Source organism: Rana temporaria, chromosome 7 (genome assembly GCF_905171775.1).
Source record: "Rana temporaria chromosome 7, aRanTem1.1, whole genome shotgun sequence".
NCBI lineage: Eukaryota > Metazoa > Chordata > Amphibia > Anura > Ranidae > Rana > Rana temporaria.
The window spans coordinates 47023612-47039729 of record NC_053495.1 but is presented as its reverse complement, the minus strand read 5'-3'; the positions used below and the strand labels follow the sequence as shown (position 1 = coordinate 47039729).

The 16118-nt window shown below is 40.7% G+C and overlaps 1 protein-coding gene across 1 annotated transcript in view; it reads right to left on the bottom strand.

The window, feature by feature from the left end:
• SLC6A11 (solute carrier family 6 member 11) overlaps positions 1–16118 on the bottom strand; it is a 237013-nt gene that overhangs the window by 84543 nt on the left and 136352 nt on the right. The gene's annotated exons all lie outside the window — the stretch shown is intronic.

Below are 16118 nucleotides of genomic sequence, written 5' to 3'. Positions count from 1 at the left end.
TCCCCAGGTCTTAGTGTATGGCCTCGTACACACGATCGGTTTTCTCGGGGGAAAAAAGCAAGAAAACTGCTTCTTGCCGAGATTACTGTTCATGTGTATGAGGCTTTCAGGTTTCTCGTCAGGAAATCTGGCAAGAATCTTGACGAGAAAAAAAGAGAACCTGCGCTCTTTTTTCTCGTCGAGATTCTTGTTGGCCTGTTTCCCGACAAGAAACCCGGGAGTGTGTATACTTACCTGTCACTGTGGAGACCCGCTCGAAATTACTTTGACGCATCGAATGTGAGGAGCGCATGCTCGTCATACGCGATGATGTCACCACGTTCTTGCCTTTCAAGAGAACCGCGTTTTTTTTAAAAAGGTCGTTTTTTTTAAAAAGGTCAGTGTGTACACTCGGGCGGCAAGAGATTCTTGCGAAGAATCTCCTCAGAGAAAACAACGTTTTTTTTTTTTTTTGACTAATTTTCTTGCCATGTGTACAGGGCCTATGTGTATTTCCAATGACAGTTAGTAGTTCTACCTTGTCAATGTTTCAGGTCCAAAAAAAAAAACATACCCAAGAAGATCAGCATTACATCACACTCACTCCTTTTTGAATGTCCTGCCAAAACACACTATTGCAGCTCAATCCTGGCCCTATTTTAAGCATGCAACATTGGCTAAATTCATAGGAGTGGCGTTCATGCATTACCACATTGTATTTTTGAGCGCCTTATGCCCCGTACACACGATCGGTTTTCCTAATGAGAGCTTTTGGTCAGGAATCCCGACCCTGTGTATGCTCCATCAGATTTTTTTCCAACGGAAAAACTGCTGGAAAAAGATAGAGATCTGAGAGAGCAGGATCTCTTTTTTCCCGTCAGAAAAAAACTGATTGGAATTTCCAATTGTGTGTACAAATCCAAACATGCAAAATTCCTACGCAAGTTCGGAAACAATTTGACACATACTCGGAAGCATTGAACTAAATTTTCTTGGCTCGTCATAGTCTTTTAGGTCACAGCATTCTTGACAGTCAAAAGTTCACCAAACTTTTGTGTGACCGTGTGTATTCAAGGCAGGCTTGAGAGGAATTCCATCGGAAAACCCATCCGACTTTTTCCGACGGGAAAACCGATCATGTGTATGGGGCATTAGGTTGGAGAATATGGCACAACGGAAGCACTGTCAGATTTTACTGCTACAGTAGTGCCATACAAACTACTCACGGGCCAGATTCACGTAGCTCAGCGGATCTATAGATCCGCTCGATCTACGTGAATTAAGATCCGCTCCCGCAAGTTTAGGAGGCAAGTGGCTAATTCACAAACCACTTACCTCCAAACTTGCAACGGCGGATCCTAAATCCCCCGGCGGAATTCAAATTCCGCGGCTAGGGGAGTGTACTATTTAAATCAGGCGCGTTCCCGCGCCGATTTAAATGCGCATGCGCCGTCCGGGGAATTTCCCGGCGTGCATTGCTCCCACTGACGTCACTAGGACGTTAGTGGTTTCGACGTGAGCGGGACTTGCGACGCGCGTGTTCGTGAATCGGCGTACGCAAACGACGTTGGAAAATTCAAATTCGACGCAGGAACGCCAGCTATACTTAACATTGGCTGCGCCTGATGAAAGCAGGGGTAAGTATACGACGGGAAAATCGCTACGGAAACGACCTAAGAACACTGCGACGGTTCCGCGTACGTTCGTGAATTTGCGTATCTCGCTGATTTACATATTATTTATCGTAAATCAGCGGGAACGCCCCCGGCGCCATTTTTAAATTGAAAAAAAGATCCGACAGTGTAACACAGTGTAACACTGTCAGATCTTAGTCCTATCTATGCATATCTGATTCTATGAATCAGGCGCATAGATAGGACCAGTGTAAGTCAGAGATACGATGGTGTATCTGTAGATACACCGTCGTATCTCTTTGTGAATCTGGCCCCACATCTTTATCTGGGGTGTTCTGGCATAAAAAGGAGGCTATCCTATGTTTTCAATTGGACAGTCCAATCATTTTTATATATTTTTAGATTCTTTCTAATATGAGTATGGATATCCTACTGTTATTAAACAAAATATTATTTTAATATATGTATCTTAGATTACCATGTTTATTCACAAGGTATAAAAATAGGTTGTTTGTTTTCATTGAATACAATAAAATGCTCCTTACATATAGGATTCTTAATAGATAACTGCACTTTAAAATACATTAGCTCTTTTAATATATAAGGACATCAAAATAATCATAAAATATAAATATTAACCCCTGGTTTTATTTTAATTGTGCTGTAAGAGCTATAATTACAGTCCCAGGACACTCTAAATGTTGTATTCTTTATATTTTGTCCGTCTACATTTGTATGATAGTGGCAAACAAGGATTGAGAAAATTAAAATTATTTGATAACATTTGTAAATAAGTGTATTCAGATCCACCAACCACAACCTTCATTGCACTAATGCAATTTCCTGGACAGAAGCAGGAAGTCCACTCTTCCGTTTAACTAAGCCCTGCCCATCCCTCTCTCTGAGACCCTCCTTATTTTCAGCTCTCCTCTGAAGTCATGAGTTTTCCACTCTATACTTTTACCTTTAAATGTAGCAGGGGCTGACTACTTTTAGCAGTTTGTGATCTGAAGGGATTGCGCAAGTGCACTGCAGCATACAAATAATAATTTCTGGCTTCTGGCACTGCAGATATTGAATTCAACAGGTACGTAAATGTCTTTCCCACTTAATCCTTTGCTTTGCTCAGTCTTTATCTGCAGTTGCGATGCTGACATGGGCAAGCTGCACAGAAATAATACAATGGGTTATTGGTCTAAGCTTGTGATGACAGCCCTCAAAGCGTAGATTAAAAAAACATAATAGGTTATGCAACATATTTGCAAGGTTGCTTGGGATCCCTTTATAAATTAAATACGCTAATGTGTTTTAATTAATAAATGACCCAGTTATATAGTCTGTCTTTGTTATACAGCATCCGGTTTAAAACAGTTGTCAAGCAATTAACATGATTCTATGAATATTACATAGCGGGTCTAGTTACTGATATTGTGCAGTCATCGGACATTACGTAGTTAATGGCAAGAGCAATTGCTCTGATCACAAAAAACACTCATTTTTTAATTGGGAATAAAAAGTTGTTTATCATCTGATTTGTTTGGTTCATTTGAATGTTACGCTTTGAAGTATATACAAAAGGTTTGCTGGCAATATATTGAATTCCCTACAGTTTCTGCACTGGGGCCAACACACCCACGTGAAAATTTAATATGTTCTACTTCTAGTTAGGAAACAAAGACAAATGGAACATTATTTTGACAAAACTATACATAAATTGAGCATGAAGTAGACACATTTTGGTAAAAATGTGCTTAAAGCAAGCTTTGGAAATACACTATGAACCTCAATATTATTGGTATTTGTATTTTACTTGATAGTTTAGCCAGACATTTAATGGCACATATTTTTTTTTATATTTTGCAGCAATAGCACATGGGCAGCCAGTGTTGCCACTAGGCCAAGACACCCTCAATTCCAGCCTCATGTCCTGTAGTAAAGATCTAGTTTGTCTGCGTGGGGCACCTCACCCCATTAGAAAATTGTGTAGGTCACACTTGGAATCCTCTTTGAGGTTCCAGCACTGAGAAGATTTCTTCACCCCCTATGAGTACAGAAGATAATGATAGCATTTTAAGTAATTAACAAAAAATGAACCTGACTATGCAGGAAGAAGGAAATGTTTTAGTGCCCGTTCACACCATATGCCGTTCTGCTCAGTTCAGTGCGCTTTTTTTCTGCACAAAATGCATGCACAGTTTTTTCCATGTATTCCAATGGCTCTAGTATTCACCATGCAGTCAGTTTCTGGTCAGTTTCTGCACTAGAGCCATTGGAATACATGGAAAACAAGCATTTTTAGTGCAGAAAGAAAGCGCACGGAACTGAATGGAACTGCGTCTGGTGTGAACTGGCTCTTAAGGTAAACTAAGAAAAATAGCTGGGGTGGGGGAATTATACTGTGATACATCAAATGATGCTTTTCTTCTTGGAAAATCTTAAATCCATGTTGGTGAAGAGTGGACAGGGAGGACACTATAATGCTGCGTACACACGATCAGTCCATCCGATGAGAACGGACCGATGGACCGTTTTCATCGGTTAACCGATGAAGCTGACTGATGGTCCGTCGCGCTACACACCATCGGTTAAAAAACCGATCGTGTCAGAACGCGGTGACGTAAAACACAACGACGTGCTGAATAAAACGAAGTTCAATGCTACCAAGCATGCGTCGACTTGATTCTGAGCATGTGTGGATTTTTAACCGATGGTTGTGCCTACTAACAATCATTTTTTTCCCATCGGTTAGGAATCCATCGGTTAAATTTAAAACAAGTTAGCTTTTTTTAAACCGATGGTTAAATAACCGATGGCGCCCACACACGATCGGTTTTGACCAATGAAAACGGTCCATCAGACCATTCTCATCGGTTGAACCGATCGTGTGTACGCGGCATAAGGGTCTTAGGGGTGATACTGGCTCTTCAATACCTACAAAATACCATTTGAAAACCTGATTCTAATATGCAAAACCTTTCAGAGGCAGAAAGTACATGAGGGCTATTGTGTAGATAGCAAACATAAACCCATCCAGACCTTCTGCTGTGGTCTTAAAATGTTCTTTTCTGCCTAATCCATAATTTCTCAGTCACACCTCCAGGCCTTCTCTAGTTTCGGTCTCTGGGTCCACAATTACCACACGTACCATACATATTGATATGTGACTTAAACCAACACATCACGGTGGCGTTTGACTTACATGGAATAACATGTTTAGTACAGAAGTCTGTTGTTAAGACAGAAGGAAAAATTTCCGAATGTAGTTATCCCTAATATGGTATAAAAAAACATGACCAAACCATGCAAGGTAAAACAATAACATAACAGGAAAGAAAACCAAAATAAAACAAGAACAAGAACTTAGGTCAGTCTTGGAGTCTAAATAAGAACTATGCATCATATACAGTATAGGGATGGAGTCATGCAGGATGTGAAATATTTTTTCTGATAACATTATTTGATCCACCCGAGAGATAACGTGCGAGAATGGGACTGTGTTAGACTTCCAGTTAAGTGCTATTGCCCATTATACTGCAATGCAGATAGTGTGTACCAGTTTCATAAGGGGTTTCGGGGTATCTGAGAGTTTAGTGAGTATGTGTCAGAGCCATGTGTCTACCTGCCAATTGGATTATCAGCCCCAGGGCCTCTTTCCAGGTAGGTTGCAGATTTACACAGTCCCAGAACAGGTGTAAAAAGGAGCCCTGGTGAGCGCAACCTCTGAAGCAGGAAGAGGAAGCCTGCGGGTATATCTTACTTAAACGCAAAGGGGTGTAATACCAGCGAGTAAGCTATTTGATTGCAGTTTCCCTAACCATCAGGGATTTAGTACATTTCCGCATGTTCTACCAGCCTGCCTCCCAGTCTAGGTCCTCACTTCTCATGCTTAATTCTTGTTCCCATTGGGACCTATATTTCAGTAGGGGGCTATCCTACCGTTTCCAGAGATTTGTACAGTCCAGAGATTAGACCTTTCTGTCGAGGGGCCATCTGGCACAGGTATTCAAAAAAATATGTGAATCTGAGGGGGGGGGGGGGGGGGCCTGCATAATGCTTTTGAAAAAAGTGTTGGATTTGGAGGTAATGGTAAAATTATCTAGCTTGAATATTATTTTGGTTTTGTAATCGGGAGTCCTGCAAAAAATCCTCCAATGTGGTCAGTCCTTGGTCAATCCTGTCCTGGAATGCCTGCGGGTGCTCAAAGCTGGGAAATAAGGTTATACTTTTCTTTATAGAGGTCCCATAACTTCAGTCCCATGGCTACTATATAGCCCCGGAAGATAGAGTGGCGTGATCGAATCTTGTTCGAACCGGACCCACGGGACAGAATTTTTATTATTCCATTGGGCTTGTTGTGTGAATCTGCTGGCTAAATAGTACAGCCATATCTGGGGGATACCCAGACACCCCCCCCCTTTAGAAGAACGATACAAACCCCTGAGAATCTCAGGGGTTTATCGTTCCAGATGAATCTATTAAAGTGGGCTTGAATTCTGAGCAGGTACGATTTAGAGAGCCTAACTGGCAGAGCGCGAAAGAAGTATAACAATTTGGGGAGGGTGGTCATCTTGATTGCTGTTATTTTACCTAAGAAGGAGATACGAACTGTACGCAATTTTTAACAGAATAGGTAAACAGTATAATACAAAACAGATGACGTGGTCCAAAGTTAACACACCTGCTCCCCATTCACACCTGAGACCTTGTAACACTAACAAGTCACATGAAACCGGGAGGTAAAATTGCTAATTGGGCCCAATTTGGACATTTTCACTTAGGGGTGTACTCGTTTTTGTTGCCAGTGGTTTAGACATTAATGGCTGTGTGTTGAGTTATTTTGAGGGGACAGCAAATTTACACTTTTATACAAGCTGTGCACTCACTACTTTACATTGTAGCAAAGTGAAATTTCTTCAGTGTTATCACATGAAAAGATATAAAAAAATATTTACAAAAATGTGAGGGGTGTACTCACTTTTGTGAGATACTGTATTTTAATAATTTAGTTCCCCCAGCCGAACCGATTGAAATATCCCTATAAAAATACATGAGATTGGATTTAAAGCTCCTAGAAAATAGCCCAGGCTTCACTTCCCGATAACGTGCGCATGCACACAGTGCATTGAAGCGCTGGCCTGACATGCAGTGACTGTAGCCATTCCTTACATCACTTCCTCTGAGTGGAATGCACTGTGGATCCTATTGTCGGTGAATGGAATAGTAACTATCGGCCGGGGTAGCTGCCTGCATATTCCTGTAAACTTGTGAGTCGGTAAAATTTAGATTTTAATGTGTTGCTTTAATTAAACAATATTACACGTCCCTCTTTCGGTCCGATTTGGAGTCTTTTTACAGTTCCAAAATAGGGGAAGAGGAGTTTGGATATCTAGTGGAGGAATTGCCTATTATCTTTAGGAAGGGGAAATAAATATATACATGTTTGATGGTCACGCGGTGGCCAAATAGTTCTGGTGAGTGTATACTGATTTTTTTCACTTTGGGTGAAGCACCTATATGAAGATTGGAGCACTTTTTTTTATGTAGGGACATAGTGATTGGATGACAATTTTTGGGGACTTATCTTTTCTGGACTTTTTTACTATATAGGTCTGCATATGTCATTTTGTATTACTTAATGTACACTTTATTGTTAATTTTCTCTATATTGCATTATATTTATAGGTAGCGCCCTTCTTTTAACTTGTTGATATATATTAATAGTGTTTGTCACTGTTAAAGGAGCAGCAACCTAGTTATTGATAATTGTTGGGTTTGTGGCCATATTAAGGGGGTTGTAAAGGTAAAAAAAAAAAAAAAATCCCTAAATAGCTTCCTTTACCTTAGTGCAGTCCTCCTTCACTTACCTCATCCTTCGATTTTGCTTTTAAATGTCCTTATTTCTCCTGAGAAATCCTCACTTCCTGTTCTTCTGAGGGTGCGAGCAGGAGAGTCAGGACGCTCTCTACGTTGCAGATAGAGAAAGGAGCTGTGTATTAGTGGGCGTCCTGACTCTCCTGCTTGCCCCCTCCCCCCTAAGGGAGGGGGCGAGCACGACACTCCACACCACGGAGGAAGCCTTGCATTACTGTGAGGAGTTACGGACAGAAGAACAGGAAGTGAGGATTTCTCAGAATAAATACAGACATTTAAAAAGCAAAATTGAAGGATGAGGTAAGTGAAGGAGGACTGCACTAAGGTAAAGGAAGCTATTTAGGGGAAAAGTTTTTTACCTTTATAACCCCTTTAATTTACTTTAGGTAAAATATACTGTATTTGTTTCCTCTGTAATAGCTGTTTGCATGCAGTTCAGCTTTAATTACAAATGTTCTTTTTCCCATATACCATTGGAGACGGAAGTGAAATGATGTCTTCTCTATGCGTACAACCATGTTTCTTATTTTCAAAACCTGGCTGTAAAAACAAATAAATGGGGATTTGCTTTGATGCATTGTTTGCGTTTATCGACCTCTCCTAAACATTTGGAAACACTTGAGGCCCTGGTTAATCAGAATGAATTCATTAAAGAGCTTAAAGAATAGTAGACACAAGACATCTCTTTCTTGCTGTTTTGCAGCCTCTCCCAGCAAGATTAAGAGTGGGAACTCTGTATTCCACTCAGGAATGCTCCAGATTTTCCCAGTGAATGTGGAGATCAATCTTGGGCTGACTGTTGAAGCCTTGCCTTGAAGGGCTATTATTTGAAATTACTTCAAGTTCAGACAAAGGCTACTTCCAAAGATATAATTATTGCTTCTTAGTTTCCCTTTCCTGAGCCCTCACAAGTACTTTCTTTACACCTCTTTATTTTGTTCATTTGTCGCTTTCGATGTCCTTGCGCCTCATTGACCACATTAGGCTCGGTATCACTAGTTAAAAGTACATTTTAAGCGGCGAACACTGAGGACACAGTCTGTGTTGATATTAAGATGTAGCATCTGATTGAATAGCTGTCACATTAAGGGGAAGTTTAGTGTGAATAGTGCTTATTATCCGAAGCAGCGGAGTAATAAATAGCTAGTGGCTTTTAAATGTATATTGTTTAGGAAGACTTTCGAACAAAGGCAATCTTCAACATGCATACAAATTCTATAGATGTATTACCTTCAACTTAAAATTATTAAAACATATAAATTACATGTTATGTTATGAGGCACTATCATTTTTAAATACACATATATATATATATATAAAAAAAAAAAGTAAAACAAAATTATTCTGTAGTAACATATACAAATGTGCTCTTTTATTTGCTTCTACAACCTGAGGATGGTAGTGCTATCATTAATATGCATGTGATGGGTAAATAAGAGAAGATTTAAAGAAAATATTAACTTTTTTAACTTTTTCCAACCATCAAAACTATTATAATGGTCTTCCTGTTCATTTAAAGTGGACCTGTGCTTTGCCCATGTAGGGAACAAGGAAAAGGTGTATTATATTGCAGAACTCCCCAGCAGCTTATAGACACATTCCGTTCACTGCCTCACCACTCTATTTAGCCTCTGTAAGTAGAAGAAAGTTTGATGTAAGTTACACAGGGCTATTGACTCCCCATTTGACAGCACAGATTTGTCCAGCATTGTCACATGGGATAAATCACCTGATCATCCATACCTGGAAGTACCATTTATTTTCTTTTAGCTTCTGCACTGAAGAGAGTAGCAGGACAATAAAGGAAAAGTAAGTACAGTATATGTTGCTGTGGAGGAGGAGTTCAAGACCTCATTTACACTTTCATTGCCACATGTAAACCCCCCCCTACGCAGCCTTTGCAACTTAAAGAGGAGTTGTTGGACGGGGAGATAAACCAGTGCCACATTCCTTTCATGTCACCTTCTTATCCTGGTGGATGTCACCTCGAGAGTCACCATAGGAACTCTGCTGCCAGGTGGAAACATGGAAGTTCTAAGCCAGTTGGCAGGACTGAGCAGGGATAGACAGACCAGGTTAAAGGGCGGCAGTGTGCACAGGAAGGGGGGCAGTGTATACAGGAAGGGGGTATAGGGTTAAAGGGGGCAGTGTGTGCAGGAAGGAGGACAGTGTATACAGAAAGGGGGTGTAAGGTTAAAGGGGGAGCAGTGTATATAGGAAGGGTTGTAGCATTAAGGGGGGGCAGTGTGTACAGGAAGGGGGGCTGTGTGTAGAGGAAGCGGGCACAGTGTGTACAGGAAGGGGGGTTCAGGATTAAAGGGAAACAGTGTATACAGGAAGGGGAGTGTAGGGTTAAAGGGGTTCATTATGTGCAGGAAGGGGGGCAATGTGTACAGTTTTTTTTGGAGGGGGGTTAAGTAACTGGTCTTGCCTAGGGTGCAAACTAGTTTAGCAACGGCCCTGTTGATAAGTTACAAAATGTCTTCAGTATCACAAGTCCAGTTGAATGTCACTAACTACTACCAGCTGAATCAAGTCCATGTTTATCTGAAAGACTCCTGTATTTGTGATTGAAAATGGATTGCACGACTAAAGATATCTCCTGGCAATATTATTCCTAGACACTTCGACAGTCATCAGCTCATTAATCTCTTAGAAATACATAATTCAGCTGCAAGCTGATTACATTAGTATATTATTATGTTAATCAATTCTAATTTTATCTCTCAAGTGCTGTTTATAAAACAATTAAGTTTTATATGCATTTTTCTCCATGAACTACAAAGAAAAATAAGCTAAAAGAAAAATACCCTGTAGGTTATTCTTAAAAACCTGGGACAATTTTAAAAGTCTTTATTGTAATGTGAACACAACAATTGACGTTAGACAAGTTTTTATTATTAGTGTTATATAAAATGATGGTGCAAAAATTTCCAAGCAGTAATAATGAACCTCAGTCATTTTGTCTGTCTGTAAAGGAGACCTTGCATTTCACTTATTGATCACAATTTACAGGAAGCCTCTGTCTCAGAGTGTGTGCTTCCTCATCCTCTGAACAGCAGGTGGGGATCAGCCAGTGAAAATCTTAATGTTATTAGTGTGGCACCCTCCTCTATAGATCTGGTTCTGGATAACTGCATTCAGTGGAGCTGCATTTCATTGTTGAAATTTGGTTCTGGCTTACTGTAATCAGTGTAGTTGATTGTATTGATCTGTTCCATGTTTTATTGGCTGCAAGGTTGGCTGCTCCCCCCTGTCTGTCTGGAAGTGTTCTGGAAGGTAGTGAGCTGGGAAAGTCTAATCAGTAGCTGAATATTCATGCAGTCCTGGCCAATCCCTGGGGAAAAGTGCCCAAATGGTGGCTGGGAATGTGTGTAAATACTCTGAGACTGTGCAAAGAGATCTTGACTCTGAGGAGGAGATCACAGCCTGAGGATTGTGGGGGGGGGGGGCTGTTTGCCCTCTAGGCAAGTGTGTCACATGTCTGCAGTTTATTGGAGACCTAGCCAAGCTTGCTGGGACCTATTCTACTGAAAGTTGCTGAAACTGAGTGAGGTAAAGACTCATGCTCACATTCCAAAGGAAAGATTAATGTCCTCAAGTTTTTTGCTAGGAGTTACAGGAATATTCAAAAATTATCCTCTACTTATCCAAATTCAAGTTTTTATAAAGTATCAAAAAGCGTACCCCTAGACTGGATAATGAGTCTGAACACTGACCAGAACTGTGTGCCTGACTGTGGGGCAATGGAGTAAAAAACCCTAGGAATCAATTTAGAGGCTCCTACGAGGTTAGCGCTACATTCACTTAAGGGCAGGGAATAAAGGTTAAGGACTCCCCATGTTTTGTGATAGCATTCCTGTAATAAGAAAATACTATACTGTCCTATTATGGTAGGACCTAAAACTAATGTATTTCCTTATCATAGCAATGATGTCACAGTGGGTGGGGAATTGGTTCTTATTGTTCCTTGCATTCTTTTTTAGTCATTGAATGTGAGATCTCCACTGTATCCCACACCCTGCTGACCAAAGGAAATAAGGATTAAGTTCAGGTTCCCCAACTAAACTTCATTGTTTAGTGCAGACTGAAAAAAGGATGAATGTAAGGAAAGCAATGTTTACTATGGTCTAAGCCTGTGATGATAGCTCTCATACTCAAATGGGATAGTACAGTTATACTTTAAATACAACTAAAAAATGCAGAAGGTACAACAAATATGTAATCAATAGAAAATGTAGGGGGCGTGGCCAGTGCACAGTGAGTATGGACGCTTAATAGCAATTCTCTGCACAGGAGACTGCCAGGGGGATCTATAACAATCCTGAGCTCAGAAAACCAGCGATTTTGGATGTGAGAGCTGCAGGCAACCCTAGAGAACATGTCCAAGTGGAGAAAGGACCAAGGGAAATGTGTCGAATGTCAAATTTCTTCTCCCCATCAGCCCGGCACTGATGCCAAGAAAGCGTTGGCAGTGCCTCAGCTCTATCACATGGCCACATGAAGGGGAGAGAGGAAGAAGGCACAGGTAACAAGGGAACTTATCCCAAACATTTCTATGGCAATAAAACAAACTCCAGGGCTTCAGCCATCGCCACAAGCCCTGACAATATTAAACCAAGCTATCCCTCGTGCCTGAATCTAGAGCAGCATGCATCCTCCCCATCTATGGATGACACCAGAAAGCTGCATGATTCCATACTGGCCTTTCCAACAAATTACCAGCCAGTCCTAGATACTACCCTAAAATACATGTTGGTAGCATTAAGAAGTACAATTCACACTGACATCTTGTCCGTAATGCAACAGTTTAAATGTGAAATAGGAGAGGTCAGTGACAGAGTCCTGCATATAGAAAACAAAATGGGCGACTTTGCCACAACATTCAATGAGCTTGTTGATGCCCACAACAAGAGAGAAGATGACTTGGATTGGATAAAATACAAATTGGCCGATTTGGAAGATAGATCAAGATGTAATAACGTCAAAATTAGTGTTGCTCAAGAATATTCGTATTGCGAATATTCGTTACGAATATTGCATATTCGAGTATTCGCGAATAACTCGAATATCGCGGTCAAAATTCGCTATTACGAATATTCGTATTTTTTCAAATTTATTTTTAAAACAGATCACATCCTAGTGATCTCCATCGACGTCTAAAAGCATTGCTGGTATGATTAGAGACCCTGGGCCGAGTAGCTGAGGTGATCCTTTTATGTTGACGAATATTCGCTTTCGCGAATATTCGTATTACGAATGTTCGCGAATACTTTCTCCGCCCTTCTTTTGCATCAGAGCCAATCAGAGTTCTCCTACCACAGTTGTCAGAGGTTAGCAACCTCCATAACAACCAATAGGAACCTGCCTGCACGACCAGTATATAAAATCACTCCCAGCAGTATTTCAGTGCAGATTCACAAGGTGGCTAGAGAGAGTGGAGTGTTTCTGTACGTTTTTCCAGTGTATTGCGATCTTAGAGCTTAGAGCATTGTGCTTCCTATAGTGCTTTCATTTCTGAGTTTCCTGCTTCTATAACCAACTGCTTTTTTCAAAGCAAAAGACCCAACAGCTTTTCTAAAAGCTCATATTTGTGTTGTTTTGTCCAGGTTAGTGTAGCTTAGTGTTAGATAGATTTCTGTGTAGTTAGTGTAAGTGTACATTTCTTTAAGGTAGCTTAGTTTAGTGTGTGTTTAGTCTCTGGCAAAGATCCAGGAAATGCGCGGACGAGAATTTCGCAATCAATTTTGCATTCGCATTAGCAAAATTTCGCAAAAAAAATATTTTTTATAAAATATCACGAATATTCGATTTTAACGAAAATTTCACGAATATTCGTCTATATATTCGTGATATATCGCGAAATCGAATATGGCGTATTCCGCTCAACACTAGTCAAAATCAGAGGAATCCTCCTGAATCGGTCAAAAACCACGAATTACAGGCCTTCTTTACTAATTTACTCCATGAGGCCCTCCTGGACCTCCCTCTAGAAGAGCTTGCTATAGATTGAATTTACAGGCTCCCAAAGCCCAAACACCTGCCTGATTGGCTTCCAAGAGACACTATAGCACAAATCCACTTTTACAGATCCAAAAAGTTGATGACTCTCACAAGGAAATCTGACAACGGGCCAGAATGCATGCAAGGCCTTTCTTTCTCTCTCAATACACACTCCAGCACAGAAGAAATCTAGCTACGGTTACTAAAGTGCTAAGGAACCACAATATAACATATAGATGGAACTACCCTGCCAAGTTACAAATCACGAAAAAAAATTACCCGTTTAATATTTCAACCATGGTTGAAGGTCTTTAACTTCTGCAAGAGTCTGCATTTATCACCCCTTTAACCTCAACATCTGATGGCTCCCAGACACACAAATCTCATTCGAAAGCAGAAGTTTGAAAAGCTCAGCTTAACTTTTCTAGTTACTAATGCAGGACACCGGCGGGTCCCTTTGCTGAACACAAGTTTATCTACCCCCAAAATATAGCAGATACATCTCTGCCCAGATTTTGGCTGGAATTGTTCGTATTTACAATAAGTGCTCGCTTCGCCAGTTTAGTGTTGGTGATGATCGCTTGCACTTTTTCCTACAGTTGTTTTTAGACTGTTTAGTTGTTTTATTATTTGGCATACTGACTATTGTCTTTATCCAAGAGTGCACAGATCCTACTTTACTACAGGTCCTCTGACCCATCTCCTGACAGGAGCATCGCTGATCTCATCCCTCATCGGGCGGATAACATATTACTCAGCAGTAAACAGAAAGCACACTTGATGCATAATCAACTACCCCTTGGTTGCAAGGTACTGTACTCTTTGCTCTACATTTACAATGCATTTTAAAATGTCATCTCTAAACGTTAAGGGCCTCAATAGCCCAGAAAAATGGAGCATGGTATGGAAAGAGACAAAACATCTACACTGTGATAGCCTGTGCCTACAGGAGATGCATTTTAGCTGCAAAAGACCCCCTCCTTTTTCCAACAGCCATTTTCCCCATATCTATTACTCTAATGCCCCAACAAAGAAAAGATGAGTACTAATCGCAATTAAGGACACAATCTCCTTCAAACTTGTCTCCCAAACACAAGAATAACAGGGCCATTATCTAGCACTCGTGTGCGAGATTAATAACATTGTTTACACCTTGATCAACCTATACCTTCCGAAAGTTCGTCCATTGACTTATCTCCGAAAAAATCTGGAAAAAACGTTCCAAAGCCTGCCAAGGGCACAAAATAATGTGCGGATATTTCAACAACATTCCGGATCGAGACCCGGACACGTCCTCATTAAATTAATCCCGCACCCAGAGAACAACCCTATCTAACTTCATCTCCTCTTCACACCTTTTTAAATGTTTGGCGTTGTCAACACTCATCTGAGAAAGACTATACTTTCTATTCGCACGTGCATTTATCATACTTCCAAATCAAACTCTTTTTAGTGCACAAATTTCTCTTGCAACCTATTACTAAATCTGATGTGCATGACATAACGTGGTCAGATCACGCTCCTGTGTTCATCGTGGTGGGAAAGGGTTGTATTAAAACCAAAGCAAATACTGTAGGTGGCAAAACAATAACAATAATAATAGAGACACAATAAAGAAACATAAAAATAATTATTTGAATCTCAATACACTAATGTTGCACTATATAATAAATAGATTCGGAAAGCTCCTACATGGAGACATATTTAATAGATATTGAAACTCTGGCCCGGATTCAGATACAAATGTGTATCTTTAGGCGGGCGTAGCGTATCTCCTATACGCTACGCCGCCGTAACTTTGTGAGGCGAGTATGGTATTCAGAAAGATTATGCGCCCGAAGTTACGGTGGCGTAGCGTATAAGGGCTGGTGTAAGCCCGCCTAATTAAAAATTGGAAGATGTGGGCGTGTTTTATGTTAATTAAGTGTGACCTCACGTAAACGACGTTTCTAACGAACGACGCATGCGCCGTCCGTGAACGTATCCCAGCGCGCATGCTCTAAATTACACCGCAAATAGTCAATGCTTTAGGCGTGAACGTAACTTACGCAAAGCCCTATTCGCGAACGACTTACGCAAACGACGTAAACAACGCAAAATTTGACGCTGGCCCAACGTCCATACTTAACATTGGCTACGCCTCATAGAGCAGGGGTACTTTACGCCGGAAAAAGCCTTACGTAAATGACGTAAAAAAATGCGCCGGGCGGACGTACGTTTCTGAATCGCCGTATCTACCTAATTTGCATATTTGACACGGAAGTCTTGGGAAGCGCCCCTAGCGGTCAGCGTAAATATTGCACCCCAAGATACGATGGCGTATCATGTACATCATACCCATTTACCAAAAAAAGTGTCAATAGGCTGCGCACACCAATGCTGACTGCACTACACAATATATATTAATACACTGCTTGCACTGTATATATAGTCTACATATAGTCTACGTATAGTCTACACTACACCGTACTACACTGACTACACTGTAGTATATACCAGTATATATTCACTGCCTGCACTCCACTATCTAACCTGTCTCTAGCTAGTGTTCTCTCAATCATTACACTATATATGGCCAACGTGTAAGCAGCCTTATATAGTGTGGGCCGTGGACTTAGCTCCCTGAGCCAT